This window comes from Danio rerio, chromosome 10 (assembly GCF_049306965.1).
Source record: "Danio rerio strain Tuebingen ecotype United States chromosome 10, GRCz12tu, whole genome shotgun sequence".
Lineage (NCBI taxonomy): Eukaryota > Metazoa > Chordata > Actinopteri > Cypriniformes > Danionidae > Danio > Danio rerio.
Genome location: NC_133185.1, coordinates 43,128,712 through 43,148,790, shown reverse-complemented (window position 1 = coordinate 43,148,790; position 20,079 = coordinate 43,128,712). Strand labels below are relative to the sequence as shown.

The 20,079-nt window shown below is 35.0% G+C and overlaps 1 long non-coding RNA gene across 5 annotated transcripts in view; it reads left to right on the top strand.

The window, feature by feature from the left end:
* The window catches only part of LOC103911773 (uncharacterized), a 281,613-nt gene that overhangs the window by 320 nt on the left and 261,214 nt on the right, over positions 1 to 20,079 (top strand). For all 5 annotated transcript variants that reach the window (XR_012386505.1, XR_012386506.1, XR_012386503.1 and 2 more), the window contains exon 2: positions 4,821 to 4,926. This is a non-coding gene — a long non-coding RNA (uncharacterized lncRNA). The remainder of the gene's footprint in view (positions 1 to 4,820; positions 4,927 to 20,079) is intronic.

The window sequence follows — 20,079 nt, the reverse complement described above, 5'->3', positions numbered from 1 at the left end:
CTGTTGTCATTTGTTGCTGCGTGTGCTCCTGTTGTCCAGAAGGGGGCAGCAGCGCGTCAGTATTTAGTAATTAATGCATAGTGTTGAGAATAAATGTCTAATCTGCTAAACCCGTAAAGCAAGTCATGTTTCTCATCTCTGTCGTTGATAATGTGACGCTAATGTTAAAGGATGGTTTGATAAAACTGAATCTGCGTGGTTGAGGCATTTAAACAGTAAAATTGATATTGGTGATGAATGGCCAGCAGCCCCTTCACACAGACCACACATACTGTACCGTCTCATCATTTCATCAAACATATTGCTCAAATTTGATCTGCCGTTTATGTGTCCCGTGAGGCCCCTGGCTGCATGAGAAATGCTAAACTAATAGGAATTGATTAGACTCGGATCTCTCGGGCTGCTCGTTCCCAGCGGTGGTGCTGATTTATGCGGCCTGTCAGTGTGTCTGATGAAGACAGATGCACTCAGAATAACTGCGGCGCAACTTCACTTCACTTTGCTGCATTTTAATGGCTTTAATTCAAGGAGGAAATTATTATTATTCAGGCTGATTGAAGTGACGGCAGATGGAGAACACAAGCATGGCTGTGTGTGTTGGTTTGTTTTCAGAATTCCCAGGTATATCAACTATTCATAATTAACAGTTCAAACTAGAAGTTTACACTCTAAAAAATGAACAAAACCTTTTTAATGTCTGATGGTAAAGCACACTAAATGTTTACTATTTTAGGTCCGTTAGGATTAAGTTAACCAATTTTTTTACATTTGCTAAATGCCAGAATAGTGGGAATTTTGTAATAATTTCTAGACAGGCAAAAGTTTACGTACATTTGCTTGTTTTTTTTTTGTTTTTTTTTTGTTTCTGTTTTTTTTTAGCTTTGGTTTTAAACTGTATAATTTTGGTCAAATGTTTTGGGTATCCTTCCACAAGCTTCTCACAAAAGTTTGAAGGAATTTGGCCCATTCCTCCTGACAGAATTGGTCTAAGTGAGTCTGATGTGTTGGCTGTCTTGCTCGCACAGGCTTTTTCAACTCTGCCCACAAATGTTCTATAGGATTGAGATCAGGGCTTTGTGATGGCCACTCCAAAACATTCACTCTGTTGTCCTTAAAGCACATTTTTACTAATTTGGCAGTATTCTTAGGGTCATGTTTGGAAGACTCATTTGTGGCCAGGTTTTAATTTCCTGGCTGATGTCTTGAGATGTTGCTTCTGTATTTCTACATAATGTTCTTTCTTCATGATGCTGTGAAGTGGACCAGTCCCTCCTGCAGCAAAACAGCCCCACAACATGATGCTGCTGCCCCCATATTTCACAGTTGGGATGGTGTTCCTAGGCTTGTGAGCTTTCCCCTTTGACCTCCAAATGTGTAACAGGTCATTATGGCCAAACAGTTCAATCTTAGTTCCATCAGACCACAGGACATGTCTCCAAAAATTATTATTTTTCACAGTTTAATTTAGCAAATTGTAATCTGGCTTTTATGTTGATTCTGGCTTGTTGATTTTCCTATGTTGTCACAAAAGGAAGCAGTATGTTTGAGGTTTTCCTTAAATACTATTTTACAGTTGTGCCTCCGCCCTCAGTTATCTCAAATGTTGTCAATTAGCCAATCAGAAACTTCCAAAACCTCGACACTATCATCTGAGCTTTTTCAGAGGCATAATAATCTTATTATATGTAAACTTGACTTTCAAGAAAAGTGATAACAATTTCTCAAAAAATATCTCTCTCATTATTCTGCTATTAAGCATAACAGAAACACATTTTATAATCCTAACTTATCTAAAAGAGAAAAAGTTTAGTCACATTAACCTTTGGCTTTTTTTTTTCAATGGTTATGGGCCTTTTTATACAGTGTATGTAAACCTCTGGTTTCAACTGTATATGTACGAAAATAGGGACATTCTAAAAAGCTTGTACCTAAAAATCAACCAGAAAAACCCAAATTTCTGTCAAATTGTACTTATAAAACTTCAAACAGCACTTAATGTGCTGTTTTTCATATTATCGATGGAATTGGGGCTCGTTCTTTTTATTTTATTTTAACTTTTTTTTTTTTTTTTTTAAGTCGTAAAAAGAACGAGCCCCAATTCCATCGATAATATGAAAAACAGCACATTAAGTGTTTTCTCTCTTATTGAAGTCTATTATAAGGAAAAAGCTTAATGTACCTTAACAACAAGCCGGGAATTCAACATTTCTATCAGATTTTACTAGTGATTAACACTAACTTTGATTTTATGAACAGCCTTTTTAACTTTTGGTTTTCCTCGGTTGCAAAGTTATGTTAAGCCTTTCTTTATGGACTTAAATGAGGAGAAAACGCTTAACGTGATATTGTTCACTTTATCAATGGAATTAGGGCCCGTTCTTTTAACAATAGTTAGTGTTAATCACAAGTAAAGTTTGAAAGAAATTTGGGTTTCCCTGGTTGGTGTTAAGGTAAGTTAAGCCACGTTAAGCTGTTTCCTTATAATGGACTTCAAATGCAAAACGTGAAAATTTTTACTTGCTAAGATTGCTGATTTTTTTGAGATCAGAAGGTGTTTGTCATGAGTAAAATTTGATAGAAATGTTGTTTTCCCTGCTTGTTGGTACATTATGCCACATTAAGCTTTTTCCTTATAATAGATTTCAAAGGGGAGGAAACGCTTAATGTGCTGCTTTTCACTTCATCTTTACAGTAGTCAGGGTTAATTACAAGTACAATTTAACAGAAATTTGGCTTTCGCTGGTTTATGTTTAGGTATATTAAGCCACGTTAATTTTTTTCCTTATTATAGACTTCAATAGGGGAGAAAACACTTAATGTGCTGTTTTTCACTTTATCCATGGAATTGCTACTCATTCTGTTTACAGTTAGGGTTAATCACAAGTACAATTTGGCAGAAATTTGGGTTTCTCTGATTATGTTTAGGTACATTAAGCCATGTTAAGCTTTTTTTCACCTTAAGCATTTTAGAATGTCCAAGAAAATATAGTATACATGCCAAGGAGAAAATTACATTGCAAATGTCAAGTTCTCCGACATTAAACACCTTCCAGCCTTTTCTAAACTTCATTATAAAAGATGGTTTATCTTTTAATAATCTGTGAAGAGTATATGAGCATTTATGTGTGGGAAAATATCAGCAAATAAGTCAAGGAATTAAAAAAAACATATTTAGGGCTTGCGAGTTGACCATTCAGCATAATTACAGGAACAAATTTTTTTTAGATCTCTGTATGGTGATGTACTTCCACCTGGAATTAAATATGCAGTAAAGAGAGAAGAATTACATTTTTTTTCTAGGGCTGCAACTAACGATAGTTTTAATAATCGGTTAATCTGTCGTTTATTTTCTCAATTAACCGATGAATCCGACCAAAAAGAAAAAGAAAAGCATTCACTTCCAACCCTTTATTCAGTGCACAAACTTGTTGTCCTCAACATCTCTGAGTTGTTATAATAATAATAGGCAAAGTGTGCTTTAATTTCAGTTGGTCAACGTTGATGTTCAATTAACAATCATAGATATAGTAGATAGTAGTTGATGTTACTTTCAATTATTTCAAAATCAAATACTGCACATTTCATTAAAAAAATTTGCACTTGTAAGATGCAAGCATATTTACTTTACAAAACCTGTCAGTCAACTACGAAGGCAAAAAATAAATGAATAAAATAATAGTTTCTTAATCGTAATCGAGTTAAAAGTTCAATTAATCGAGATTTTTATTTTAGGCCAAATCGCCCATCCCTAGTCTTAACGCCCCAGTATATTGATGGGAACTCTATACCGCTCAGTGAGCACTGTCTTTCAGATGAGATGTTAAACCGAGGTCCTGACTTTGTGGTCATTAGAAATCCTTCAAAAAAAAAAAAAAAAAAAGAGTAGGGGTTTAACCCCGGCATCCTGGCCAAATCTGCCCACTGGCCTCTGTCCATCATGGCCTCTTAACCATCCCCATATCATAATTGGCTTCATCCCTCTGTCTCCTCCACCAATCAGCTGAAGTGTGGTGTGTGGTCTGGCGCAATATGGCTGCTGTTGTGTCATACCGGTGGATGCTGCACACTGGTGGTAGATGAGGAGCCAACCCCCCCCAAAAAAATGTGTAAAGCGCTTTAAGTATCCAGAAAAGCACTATATAAATGTAGGGTTATTATTACAAACAAGCTGTTAAACTGACGTCATCGTACAAGGACTGCCATTCCAGAGTGGACGAAAATAGTTCGATTTTGATTAAAGATTACCAAAAGACTTTTTTTTTTTTTTTTTTGCGGATATACTTGCATGGATTAATTGTTGACTTGTACATTTTCTTTAGTAAATGTTACATTAAGAATGAACTTTTGAAAAAACATAATTTAAAATATAGCCAAAAGGATATATCTGTCTGTCTAATATTTGAGCCAGGGATGAGGCCAGAAATTTGAAATAGGGTGGACCTCAGTTTATGTTTGCTGTATTTATTTGTATTTTGTTTGATATAATTTATGCATGATTCACTCCCTACAGAATCATTCCAATCAATTCTTTCTTTCCAAACAGCACTTTTCAAGCCATGTGATGAAATTGTATTCAGTTGTATGATTTTTAAAAGGGGGCGTGGCACCAAACCCCACCCCTAAATCCAACCGTCATTGGGGAGCAAATTATACTAAAATGTATGACTGAGATCTTACAAATTCAATCAAACTAGCCACTAAATCAAATGTTTATGAACATACTACTCATAAAATGAATATGTTCATAACCGTATTGACATTAATCTAATAATAATATTAATACAGTAAACTAAAAGAGATACACCTCTCACCACTTTCAGGTTGTGTTGGTCATGTGACAGATCAGGTGTTGGAGTCTGGAATGTTTAGGACAGCAAACGAACACCAGGAAGAAGAACACTTAGAAGACCAAACCATGTGGAAAAGGTAACGTTGCCATTATTTTCATGCTTTTTGGAGGCTGCTTTTTATTACGCATTTCTTGTTTAAAGGGCTTCCATTTGATTCATTGATAGATTTGTGCACTATTTTGTAGTCTGGAAAGGTAAATAACCTTTATGGATCAGTGTTTTTAACTCCGGTCAGTCATTCCGTGCTTCTTAATCTGACCGAAGAATGGCCTGTCCTTTCACTTGCCATTAAAGTGTCTGCCATTTCTATTTAGAGAGAAAAAGAGTGCTCATTAATGAATCTAATCATCTATCAAAAAGCTTTCCTCTGATTCATATCATCAGCAGCGCTGGATGCGTTTTCTAATGAGAAAAGTGTCAATACCGCTTCACTTCCTGTGACGGCTGTCTTGGGCTTTCATGAAGTTGTCATGGTGATCAAACAGCCGCTCTGGTGTTTTTCTGACAGAAGAACAGAGCTTGACATGACTGAAGCATGACTGAGCTCTCCAAGTTGCAGGCGAAACACATGCTTCGCTCTAAATTACTCGAGCTGACAGATGTTCTTTTCATTTTTCCTTCCAATTTTGTATGCGAAAGCCTTCTGTTTCCGCTTTTAATGACTTGTGTGGTCTCTGTGCTGGGATTTTGGATTATTTTAGGTGTTTGGATCTTCATGTATGCATTTCTCTCAGAGTTTGTGTTGCATTAGACCTGGGGCCTCATGTATCAACGCTGCGTACGCACAAAAACTTTGCGTACGCCAGGTTTCACGCTCAGAATCGCTCACGTTTGGATTTACTAACAATGAACTGAACGTGGGAATGTGCGCAGCTTCACGGCAGCTTTCTGGCTGGCGTACGCACATTTTTTGTGCGTGTCTGTTTTATTTCCATTGGCGACTCCTAGAGGCAGTTGTGTTAAATTCTTCTCTACAAAGTGTCTGAGCCTTGCAATGGCGTCTGTAATAGACGGGTTCATATAGTAGGTATGTAAGATTTCCATACCATACAGTTGACCAGCTAAACATTAAAGCACAATTTGCAGCGGTCGCCTGTTTTCCCAATGTAATCTGAGCTATCTACTGCACGCACATTGCTATAAAGACACTATGTGAGGATAAATTTGCATGCGTGAATCAGAAACATTTCCATTCAATAAATGTGCAAATAAAATATGATGCACAAACTTATTGATGATTCCTACTTGTCTTTCTCGTGATAAATAGTGGGCAAAATCTGATATGTAGCGGGGGAAAAAAAGAAGAATGAATTCATCAGACGCTGGATTCGAGCCGAGTTTATGCTCGAACGTGTTAGTACATGATCATATGCTTCTTATGAGGTGCGCCACTGAGACTGCGAAGGTTACTGCAACATTTTACAGATATAAATCACACTATTTCTTTTTTAAATGCACTCAGTGCGATGTTCAGACCCAACTGTGTTAACCGCATCAGCTAAACTCTCCCACTCTATTTTTTTTCTTTTGTTGTTAATTCCGGAGAACAAACTTGCAAATAACACCGCTTTTTTCCGGTCTACCTCCGAAAGCAGCACCTCCATTTCACATTCTGTTCAAAGTTTCTCTTTTGGCTTGCTTTTGCCATTGCTTTTTCGTTGGGTTTTGACATTAGCATAGTCATTAGCATATTCATACGGGGGAGGAGGCAGGGAGGGGTTTTGTGCTCGTGCATGTTGCGCTCAGTTTCACGTTCATTCAGATGTACAAAAGAATATGCGTGAGATTCGGCGTACGCAGTGTTTCATACATCTGAATTTTTTTCTGCGTACGCACATTTACAGCTTTGTGCGTACGCAATGTTTTAGTAAGATTTCCACGCAAGTCTTCGTACATGAGGCCCCTGGTGTCTGTTGACCATGTTAAACTTGTTGTTTGTAAGTTTTTGACTCTTCTAAAGCAGCAATTCCTAACAGGTATTAAAAAAATAATTTAGTAGTGGACAATTAGGAGAACGATCATGTTGCCTTGGTTAATTTTATCCCCTGTTATTCTTTCACAAAAAAAGTCTCGCTGATCAGCTAATACTAATGACCCAAGCATACTGGACCCAGGAAAGGAAGCTCCAAACATTTTCGGTCACAGTACTAGCAATACTGAAAACATGAAATGCAAGAAATACCTAGATAGTTACCTGAATTAAGGTTTTATACTATTTTCTCAAAGTGAAGAGTCCCTAACGCAGCCACAGTGCATTATCTGCACCAAAGTTCTTACTAACAAATGCATGAGGCCATCTAAATTAATAAGACGTTTGCAGACAATGTCTTCAATTCCACAAACACAATTTGACTGTTTGCACCTGACGAAACACCAAAGAAATGTAAATAAAGCCATTCAAAAGCACAGAATATGCACTCACGAAATGGTTAGGTTTATAATCTAATTACTACAAATTAAACCTCTTTAACATGATTAAATGTAGATGCTGAATCACTGATATGTGTTGGCTTGGATTATTTAAGTTCTAAAGATCATTTTCTAACAGTTTATTTTATTTTCAAGATCTGAGGTGAACTATCTGCTGCTGCTTTTAGTATCACGGCAAAAAATGTCATGTAAAATAGCATTCAAACTCACATCATTAACATTTAACACTGAATAAAGCTCATTAGGTGTACCTGAGGTAAGCATTGTTTTGTTGTTCAGCTGTAGAAGCCGTTTCTAATATATCAGTTCGAGGTGTTGGTTTGGACAAAGACTCGTTTTAATATGGAAAATGTTTCTTCTATCACGTGGCGTTGCTTTTATTTAGAACACAGTTTCAATCAGCCATTAGGCTCAATCATCAGACTCTGTTTTGTGGTCCTGAATCTGGCTGCTTGCATTTGTTTTGATCCTGGAGTGCAATACCTAGTTCAACAACTGGGTGTCAAACTTACATACTGCACCTTTAAAGTGAGCAAAATGACTTCCTTACACCTGAAACAGATTCCAACATATAATATCATGAACAAAACATGATTCCTCACTTTAACGACTTTCAATTTCTTAAATGATTTGATGTGGATTATAGTTATTTGTTTTTGCTAATTCTATTTATTTATGATGGATATGGTGTTTTATGTTGGAGTCATGATCGCTTGTTATTATGCTGTCAAAAGATCGATCGCGATTAATCACATTCAAAATTAAAGCTTGAATTTACATAACAAATGTATATCACACATGCATGTATGTATTTGAGAAAATGTTTATTCATTCATTATTTTCCTTTGGCTTAGTCCCTGATTACCAGGGAACGCTACAGCGGAATGAACCGCCAGCTATTCCGGCATATGTTTTACGCAGTGGATGCCTTTCCAGCCGCAATCCAGTACTGGAAAACAAACATACACTCTCACATTCACACACACATACACTACAGCCAATTTTGTTTACCCAATTCACCTATAGTGCATGTCTTTGGCTGGGGGAAACCGGAGCACCCGGAGAAAAACCTACGCCAACACGAGGAGAACATGCTAACTCCTCACAGAAATGCCAACTGGCCCAGCCAGGACTTGACCCAGCAACCTTCTTGCTGTGAAGCAACAGTGCTTAACCACTGAGTCACCATGCTGCCAAATATTTTTTAGTTAGTTATAAATATTTAATTTAGAAATATAATACAAATTATATATAAATATATATGTAAATATTTTGGTATAGACTATGTATGCACCAGCTAGTATGTAAATACAAACTTTTATTTTGGATGCAATCAATTGTAATTAATCGTTTGAAAGCACTACTTATTACATTATGCATGGTGATTGGTTTACTCAGTATATTCAATAGTTATTGTTTTCTTTAAAATGCTGTGACTTTCTGACTTTCTCTGATGAATTAAGGTCAGAGGACTGAAACTTTACATTTAATATATATTTGAGCATTAAGAGTATTGATAGTGTTTCGGATTTAGTTGCTACAGTATCTATTGAACTGAACCTTCTACTGTAGGACATTTAAAAGGAGAATTGCAAAATAAGCGTTTGTTATGAATCATAGTAAAAGCCATTCTGAGATATCATGCCTTTTGCGGATGCTGATCAGGGGTGTGTTTCTGAAAACCTTTTTTAGCTAACCAAGGTCATTACAAATGTAGTTAATTGATTTGCCGTTTCCTAAATCTTTCATTCCAACAAACATTCGCAAACTGCATTGCAATCTTGTGCGTTTGCAACTACAACCCTGGAGCTGTAGTTAGAAACATAGTTTCTGGCTGTGTTGTATTCCCAGTTATCCCCTCTAAGCCCCATTCCATTCCAAGTTCCAACATTTAAACTTGGAATGATTTCAAGAAAAAAAACATTCTCTCATCTCTCGATGATGAAAGTCATCCCTCTTATGTGTTTTAGCGTTCTCAATATTGACAATTGTGTTCCCTTTGTAGTGCACTTTGAAAACATTTATGCTATTTTGAACGCAGCCGCGGCTCATGATGAAAGCTATATGTGACACATTATGATTTTAAAAGCGAAATTTACGTTACATCTCCAAAGTAAAACCAATGTAAAAAACAAAATATACAGCACACGTTAATGGTTTTAATTTATAGTAAGCTATGTATCTGTACTGTAGATACATTTCTGCAGTGGTTTGAATGTGTCCAAAAAATAAATAAACAATATCCTACTTGGTAACAATAACAACAACAATAAAAAAGTAATTATACTGTACTTATAATTTCAATTAATGTGGAAAATGAGTGCATGTCTTTACTAAAACGAATATTGGATTTTTAATTTTTTATTTGTGTAAAACAATATAATTTGCACAAAAAAAAATTCTATAAACAAATTTGCTCAGCCACCTATAGCTGGTTTAATGGAATTTTTACGTTATAAATAACATGTTTCAAATGATGGATCTGCAACAAAGCAACTATGGTTTTGGGAAACTCTTCGTTGTTACATTGTTCTTTTCGGAAACGATCCATCATACTGGTAGTTCAGTCGGGAGTTATGTCATTGTTTGGGAAATGCACCCCAGGAAGGTATGTTTAATGCAGTTTTAAATGAGGGGTTGGAGGGGGGACTTGGTTTCTAGTTTCAAAACGCATTTATTCTTCAGACGTTCCTCTATAAATACATTCTGTATCAGCTGTATGCAGCAAAGTGGCCCACTTTTGATTCTCAGTCATTGAAAATGGGTTAAACATGTTGCATTCAGCTTCTAGTATCTCAGTATAAACCCCAATGATATGAAACATTTTCAAAAAAGCATTTTAATTTATGATGCTTATATTCCACCAATATTTGATGCCCTTTAAAGCATTTTAAAATGTAAGAATTTTAAGTTTTTTTTACTACTATAGAGTTTTATTATTATATACAGGTTATTATACTATTTATTTATTTATTTATTACATTAAAAAATTATATAAATCCTTCTATGGTGTCTTAGTGTCAAGATCTTTTAGCCATGTTGTGGAGCTGAAGATCCCTTCATGCTTTTATAAGAGCCGTTGGAGGAACTGCTTTAATCATCAGCTGGTTTGTAGGTGGCTCTTTTGTTTACGTGTCTCCAAACATTCCTTCCCTTCACATCTTCAGCAGATTAGAGGAATATTCTTTCAGCACACACTATATATCAGAGAGTCCTGCAACTTAAGACTGAATAAGAGATTTGAGACGGGGATATTTGGTTTTTCAGTTGCATAAGACTTATTTTCTTCTGAATTAAACGTCTGAATCAAAGCATGTGGATGTTTCCAGCTCAGGCGTTGCATATATTTCCAACAACAAGAGTTCAGGATGAACCTATTGTGCAGTTTAATAAAACTCAGGGCTTTGAGAAGCTTAACGCTGCAGTTCTAGGACAGCATCTCTTCTGCTGATATTCAAGACATCAATAACGTTTCTACAGGAGATGTGATAAAAAGCAACAATATTGATGGATTCTCTCTTGTAAAATGACTACTGTCGTGGTGACTGGAGCGGTATAAATGATGCATGCTCGCCCTCTCTCTTTCTTTTGCTCTTTAATGATAGTCGCAGCAAAAAGTCACATACAGTACAGCAGGTCAGTAATGACTGTGAGTTGGACGGCGTTTGGCACCTTTGCTCTTTGCAGATGACCTTAGAGGACAGAAAACAATTATCTCAGATAAATCTGTGTCTCTGCGCGTGAAATGACTGCTAGATAGTGGATGTGAGCCATACAAAACTATAGGAAGTTTCATCAAAAAACACTTTCTTCAGAAAACGTTGGAGGAATTTAATAATGCTCATCCATCTATCTCCACATCCCAATTTTAAAATGCAAGTATATGCATAATGAATGGCGTTGAATGAGATTTTGTATAGAGCATGTTTTATTATAAATAAGTTTGTTGAGCTTCATATTAATGAGTGTTGTTTATAAAGGGATCACATAGGTCAATATTTGGTCTGTATTTGGCCATTCGAGTTCACAGTTAATAACTGATTTTCAAAAGATAAAAAACAACACCTTGTTAATTTAGGCTGTGAAAATATGCCGGTATTGACGATAAGCACAATATTAAAAATTATTGGGATCTCTAAATACTCCAGTGCCAGTACCATTTAAGATATTAGCCTAAAATTTCAACACAAATAAGATTTTTGCCCTGCAATATCTGGTTCTGATTTTGTACCTTTTTTGTACAATTTTATTTTTTTTTTCTTCTGCTTGTTTTTTTATTTTATTTTTGACAGTCAATATAAGTCTCAGTATCACCATGGCTCAGTGGTTAGCACTGTGCCTCACAGCAAGAAGGTCAAATACGCAAGTTTTAGTGGAATTGTTTACTTTCTGTGTTCCAATGTGGCAAAATGATGACGTGTCATGTAAACACTCAGTAGCAAATGCCACTATGAATTCTGTTAATTTAGTTTTATTTATTTGTTTGTTGATTTGTTTTATTTTTAATCAAATTGTTTCATTTTTAATTGTTAGTTACTTTTTTAAGCGACACTCGCACCAGTTCAGCATATTTGGACCTGAAATTTTTATTCATTCATCTTTAAAAAACATTTCTGAGTGTGCCTCACACAGGTGAGTAGGTTTGACAAACCACCTTTAGAAACACTTCTCTCCATATTAGGCATGGGCCGATATAAGATTCTTATACGGTATGATAGTATGATTATGATAAAAATATCACGGTATTGTGATTACTGCTCTAAAATATGTTCTTTTTAAATGTCTGGCTAAAAAACTAAAACTTTTTCCCCTTTGAACACAATAGATTTCATTTTGAAAAACATTTAAAATATTTTGGAGCAGTAACTTCTGCAATCCTCAATAGCTTCAAAAATACAGATTTTTTTGTAATCTGTATTACAGATTACAAATTTAAAACAGAAATATTTAAAATTTAAAATATTTATAAAACTTTTCCCCTCAAAAATTTAAAACAGCATCTTTGGATATCTTTTCTGCTGGAGATACTGTTGTTAAAAAAAAACAAAAAAACAAAAAACAAAACGTAAATTAAAAAAAAAATCATACACATAACTTAGGAACAGTATAGCAGAAATTTTTGCGGATTTTAAAACCTTGACTTTTCCAAATCACATTATACCATGAAAACTGTTATCGTCCCATACCTACTCTATATGCTCCGAACACTTAACTTGAACTCCATCTTACAAGGACTCAATAGGAAAAAAATTGTTTACTTGTGAATGTACCACAAATTATATTCCACTACTTGTTTCCTTTAACCTCACATCCCTCTTTTGCACAATATCTTGCATAATATTTTTCTGTCTTATGTAAAAGTACTTGCATGATAATGAAACAGGCAATTACCACGGCTTTGTATCCTTATCACTCCTGATGTGGGTGGGTGGGTCTGTGACCAGCACTCTCTAGCGGCAGAACCAGATGGCTGTTACATATATCGGACTATCTCCACATCCCCCGTTGCAATGTCTATGCATTTATGTGCATGTTGCTGGGGCTTTTTTTTCCCTGATCTCACAATGTCCTACTTCAAGAAAGTCTAAGAGGGGCTTTTTTTCATCTCCCTTTTCTCTAATGTTTATTATTTCCTCTTTCTAAAAGCTACAGTACCTCTCGTCTGACCTGTTCCCATGAAATGTGTGATGTTTGTGTATGGTCGTAGGAGTCCAATTTCGCTACATGTCAAAGTGTATGTGACAAATAAATACTTTTTCATCAGCAAAAAAGTACTTGTGTAGTCTGTCTTAGGTTGTGTTTAGTTCAAGTATAGTATATGCAAATTAGTAGTTAGTGTAGTTAGATTTACCTTTCCAGTATATTAGTCATGTATAGGTTTAAAATATTATGTCTAGTGTCGTTCACATTTATGATTGTTATTTCATTCCACTTTGTCCACACATGTAGCGGGATGACAATAAAGCTCACCTTGACTTATTGCAGTCATTTTTATTATATTATTGATATTTGTTCCTCCTAGAAAATACCTTATACGACTAATGTCTTGCAAGCATCACTATTTTCAATCACCCACCTATCTTAGTGTCACTATTTTCAATCACCTACCTATCTATTATATAATACTATTGTATATGTATACTGTCATTTCCTTTTACTAAGGGAGCCCCTCCATCTCTCAGTTGTTATATTCAGGAAAGAATAGATTTGTATTCATTAATATGGATCAGATGAATCTCACGCCTCAGTGCTGCAGCTCGTCCTGCTAGGCTTTCCTCTAATAAAATCTGATCTGTTTTCTCAAATAATATTTACTCGCCTGACTGAACGTAACAAATGAAACAGAATCTACAGTATGTTTCTTTTTTGCTGATGTCTCCTGTTTTTGTCAAGCCTCTTTCTCATAGTCTAAAAAATTGATTCTTATGTTCTTGTTGGTGGTGCTTTTCTTAAAAAAAAAAAAGTTTTATAACTGTGTTGTGGGTTATTGCCATGCATGGTCTTTATTTAATGTTCTTTACAGAGAAACTGGGTTTGAATTATAACTCATAACTAGGCCCACACGGAATCTGCGCGCGCAGAATTCCGCAGATTTTCTGCAGATTTTCCGCAGTATTCCGCAGATTTCTGCAGTTTTTTAGCCCATTATAAATTCTGTTTATTTACTTGAGTAAATGTGTCAATCGGAATTTATTCAGTTTTTATTCAGTAATTTATTACTTTTTATTTAATATATTAAAGTGTAAGTTATGATACTCCCAAAATAATTCCGCAGAAATCCGCAGATTTTTACCAAAATTCTCCTCAGAAATAGCAAAAAACGTCCGCAGATTCCGTCTGGCCCTACTCATAACCCTTTAAAGATCTGTTGTAAACACTGTAGTTTTTAATTGATTGTATGCTTTTGTTGAAAGCCATCCCTTCACATTTCTTCCATTTAAAGTTTGCAGTGAATCTCCTCATTGATATATGGCTGTTTTGGTTCATAACCTATTATGCATTAGCCAAGGCTTTTTAAAAATCCCTTTAAAAATTTATGTGAAAAATACTTCCTGAATCAGAGCTGAAAAAGTGAATGATCTCTAATGTATTTGTGCTATCACATCCTAAATATGACACTCAGGGATTTTATTTTATTTTGTTATTTTATTTTATTACATTTTTTGTTTTATTACATTTTTTGTTTATATTTTGTTTAATTTAATTTTATATTGCTTTAATTCTGTTTTATATTTGGTTTTATTTTATTGATTTTTTTTACTTAAGTTTAGTTTTTATTTTTTGTTTTATTTACTTTTTATATAGTTCTATTTGATTTTATTTAGTTTAATTTATTTTAATTTTGTTAATTTAATTTTGTTTTATTTTTATTTAATTTAATTTGTTTTAATTAAAATTTTTGTTATTTTGTTTTATTTCTGTTTTATATTTAGTTTTATTTAATAATTTTTTTATTTTAGTTTTAGTTTATTTTAGTTTAGTTGTATTTTTTATTTAGTTTTATTTTATTTAGTTTTATTTTATTTTATTGAATTAATAAATTTTTTTATATTATTTTTGTTTTATTATTTGTTTTGTTTTGTTTTCTTTTATTAGGTTTCATCATGCATCATTTCCAATCAAGCTGCCATTCTGTTATATCACTCAAAAGGCATACACATATTATTTAATTGTTTAATTAGTCTTCATAAAATGCTAACTTTTAGTTAAAAAAAATTGGTTTATGATGTAATTTTCATCAAATTAATTAATTTATTTATATGACAAATAAATCAAAACATTATTTCATTGTTTTAAGTCTTAGTAGTATAATTTAGTGTTTTAATTTGTTTGTTGTTTGCTGTATTTTATAGCATACATGTAATGGTGTAGTTCTGCATGTTTTGTTTTACCACAGTAAATTTGCATCTGTAAAACACTTGCCACGTCATGTGTTGTTTTTAAATGCACTAAATTTGACTAAATTGACTAAATGAAATACTTCAGTCACTTGTAAAGGATTAATTTATTTCCCGAAAAAATTGTGCTGATTATTTACTATTTTTACACTCAACTCATTTTTTTTCTTCAGTCAAAAACAAATGAATGTTGATAAAACAGCATTTTCCCCCATATGAAAGTTCAAGCAACTGAGCACTATAGACTGAGCACTATATTCACTACATATTGTGTGTTTTTCCTCAAAAACCTTGATTTGTTTCTGACTGAAGTAAGAAGCTAACATCTTGGATGACAAGGGGAGCAAGTAAATGATCCGGATATTCTGATTCTGGAAGTGAGCTAATCCTTTAGCGTGAATTAAAGCAGATATGGTTGAGAAGAGCTTGTGTAGCCCAGAGCAGAATGAAACCTTGAGCTGACAGGAATCTTAATGTGCTCCTGATCAAGGTGACTTCAGAGTTTATAAGTGGAATATGAAGTGTCAGAGCATTGTGTTAATGAATGCCAGCCATAAACGTCTCTGCTTCTGCATGTTCCCGGCTGGACAGATGTGGTGTTGTTTGTGTCTGAGGAGATTGTATTAGACTAAAAGGTGTTTGTGCTTTTATTAGAATTGATTTATTTAGTCAGGATTAGAGACTGGAGGACAGAATGGTGAGCGGAGGGACAGACTCTTGATGATTTGGACTAAGAGATGTTGAAAGCATCCAAATCATTATCAGGTTATGTTGTATAGAGATGTCTACAGAGCAGTGCTGACGCTGTCAACAAGCATATTCTTTTATGACTTCCTGTCTTTTAACTGATTAGATACATTTAGTAAAATAATTATTAGGATATATTGCCGGGATATTATATCATCACTAGTGAACAACCATTCCACATTCCTCTGTTTAAAACGTGTAATCAGGCGCCTGCTGTATGGTCACAGATCTGTTAGTGTGGTCTCAGACCTGCTGCTGCTCTGCAGGAGGACATCATGAAATCAGTCGGTTGTGTCACACTCGCAGGTTTAACAGATGGATCCACTGATTTATGTGTTCATGTGTCTTCAGTGTGTTTGGCAGAGAGGAAACGGAGCAGTTGGATGCCAGAGTTATTTAAAGGAACACTCCACTTTTTACAAGACCATTTTTAAATCCATTCAGACGATCTCCTGGTCCGGCGAGAGCACCTTTAGCTTAGCATAGATCATTGAATCAGATTAGACTATTAGCATGGGCCGGTCACAAGTCATTTTTGTTGTGCGATATATTGCCATATTATATTGCGATAAGGGTAATTATTGACACTTTAAGACCAATTTATGTCTGTGTTTATATTGATTATACAACAGCATATTGTATATTTTATTTTATTAATTTTTGTTGTATTATTTTATTTTTGTTTAATTTATTTTTATATTTAGTTTTATTTTCTAGAATTTTTTTATTTTGTTTAGTTTTATTAATTTTATATTTAGTTTTATTTTATAGATTTTTTATTTATTTTATTTAGTTTTATTAGTTTCATATTTAGTTTTATTTTAAATATTTTTTATTTTGTTGTTTTATTGGTTGTATATTTAGTTTTATAGCATTTTTATTTTATTTATTTTATTTTGTTTTATTTGTTTTATATTTAGTTTTATTTTATAGAATTTAAAATTTTTATTTTGTTATTTTATAGGTTTTATATTTAATTTTTATAGAATTGTTTTTTGTTTTATTTGTTTTATGTTTAGTTTTATTTTATTTTATTGTTTTGTTTTTTTTTTTTTGTTTTTTTTTATTTGAACACAAACACATTCAAGGGACAAAAAATAAATGTTAAAAAGCTTTAATGTAATTTCTGAATCATCACTTTTCTGGAAATGGACCGCAGAGGAAACAAGCTCATTTGAACACCTTCCTCTAAACCTTTTTTCAGGAAAATGTCCAGGAAAAAAATCACTTTTTCTTCACCTTTAAGGCTGATTTATACTTCTGCGTCAAGTGCACGCGTATGCTCCGGCGCAGCTTTCACGCCGAACGTAGACCCCTTGCCATGGCTGACGCTGATGCTGACGCGCACCTTTAAAAAATGTAACCACACATTGCAACGACGTGTAGCGCAAGCTCTGTGATTGGTCTAGTCCTGTGAAGGAGCTCCAATTAGAATCTTTTGTTTTGTTTACCTTATGATTAAAGTTGTTGCACGTTCGCCAGCTTCCGCCTCTGAATAAGTGAGTTTTAGCTACTTGTACATTAATGGTACAGGACAGTACATTACTGCTTGGTATGGACCACTTTTATCAGGCTTGCGTTTCCACTGCTAAAATGATACCAATGGTACTCTTTTGGTGGGCATGGTGTACGACAAAGTTTCATTCGACGTAATTCTCACTCGAGAAAATATCTGCAGTATGCAAACTCAACATAGAAACGCCAACTAACCCAGCCGAGGCTTGAACGTGCGACCCACTGCACCTCTGTGCCTCCCCAGACATTGACTTTCATAGTATTTTTTTTTTCCTCCTATCGATGCCAATGGCAGCTTCTCCCAATATTCTTCAGAATATCTTGTTTTGTGTTCAACAGAAGAAAAAAATTCATAAACGTTTAGAACCACTTGAGTAGATGATGAGTGAATGTTCATCTCTTTAATTGGTCTAGTAGTTTAGTTGTGCAAAGATCTGTCATTCACAGAGTAATTCTGCAGTCACAGCAATTTTTTTCTCGTTCAGGCTGCACTGACATTAAGCACTAATTATAATCTTTGAAGCCCTCAAATCGAGAGGACTGATGTACCAACTAATTATCTGCAAACTCAGAAACATCACAGCATGCTGCCGTCCTTTACTAACTGAATGAAAATGATTAGAGTTTAAAATGGACATCTTCCTGATTGCCTATGGAGAATAAAGGACTCTCTGCTTGTAGCACATTGGCAGATATTTAGCCAGTTAAGACTCCTGCTGAATATTGTTTCTTTTGATGTGATTGTGTAAAAATGAATGTCCAGCAGCATTTACTATGTTAAGTTTTCTCTGTTCTTTTGGGTAAAATCAGGGTTGAGTCTTTAGTCAATCTAAGTATCTAAGTCAGCGCTGTAGGTTTTTAAAGGCATAGTTCACCCAAAAATAAAAACAAAACAAAAAAAGATTTCTCACCCTTCCCTTGTTCTAAACCTATTTGATTTTCTCTCTTCTGTTGAACACAAAAAAGATGTTTTGAAAAATGCTCAACCCAGGCTCATTCTGATTATACATTGACCCATATTTACATTGCTCGAGAGTGCCAAATACATCCCAGGAGCTTCGTTTTTTTGCAGTTTTTGTTTTTGCAAATCCACCAGAGGCCACTGTGTATGCTTTTTCAGATCTCAAATTTTGCTCGGGAGTACCATTCGTGACTGGTGTTCTGACGTAAATCCACCAGAGGCCACTGTGTCAGCTTTTTTCAGATCTCTAATTTCTCTCGCTGATGTCATTTGAGTCTGCTTGTCTCGCGTAAATCTACCAGAGGCCACTGTGTCAGCTTTTTTCAAATCTCTAATTTCTCTCACTAATTTCATTTGCTTCTGCTGTTCTCGCGTAAATCTACCAGAGGCTGCTGTCGACTGACTGACCAAGTGATCAATACCCCCCACCCTCCTCCTTCCCTAAACCCAACCAATAATGTTTTCAAAAGCACTGATTGACCAGCATCCATGCCTTTCCTTAAACCCAACCGACAGTTTTAAAAAGCAATCCAGAAAAAGAAAAGCCCCCTGATTTTTACCACGTTTTCAGATTTTACCACATTCTCTCAGTTATTTACTTGTTTATTTTATTTTTGAGCTTTTGTTTTTTTCTAATCTTGCTTTCTGGAACCGTTCTCTACTGGACTCGAACCCCATTGTCGCTGTCAACTCCGCTCAGCATCTCAATCCGCCGACATGCATATCGAGCTACCGGACAAACTGGTAACAGCAGGAAGTCCGTCTACACTGAGATAAGCAGTCAGCTGGTGAGCAAGAAAAGAAACGGCATCATACCGCCCCGTAGTGCTCATTTTAAAGATGCAATACATAGCGCTAGCTACTTAATTCATGATCTCCAGAAATGGATATAGGGCTGCATTTTTAGAATGAACATATGTTGAATAGATCACATGATCACAAAAGTGGGCACAATGTGACTGAATGAATGGACGATCCATTTGACTGACCACATTGTAAAACATCTAAAAGGTTTTGGTCATTCTAAAATCCCTCAGCCAAAGTCTGTCATCAAAGTGGTTCAGTATTATTACCTCTAGAACTTGAATAAAGTAGACTCCCATGACTTTTCCCACTGCAGCCAATACAATTTCTCTTTTTGATATTTGGCCTGAGTTTATCAGGAAGGGATGAATTTGTTTCTGTTTATTCACTGGAAGTTAATGCAGTTTTGCGCATAAGTTTAAGTTGCATCTTTGAATGGAAAACCTACTTGCAGATTATACTGAAGAAGATTTAACACTGTGTGAATTATTCTGTTTAATAAAGCATACAAAGTGCACAGTCTGTAAACGGGTGACAACACCACCACAAACAAACCAACAGACAAACACACAGCATTTGAAAGGTTGTGGTTTTTTTTACTCAGGCACTTTGTGTTTGCGTGCGCTCCCTCCATCACCTGGGCATGTATTGGTGTGGCAGGCCGCTGTGGTTTCTGTCCCGCAGGGCTTTATCCACCGTCTGAATGTACTGGTCAATTCGTGCTCTCATCTCTGGGCTGAAGGGGTCAAAGTTCAGGTTATGAGATCCTGAGCGTTTTTTGTTCAACAGAAGAAAAAAATCCATAAACGTTTAGAACCACTTGAGTAGATGATGAGTGAATGTTCATCTCTTTAATTGGTCTAGTAGTTTAGTT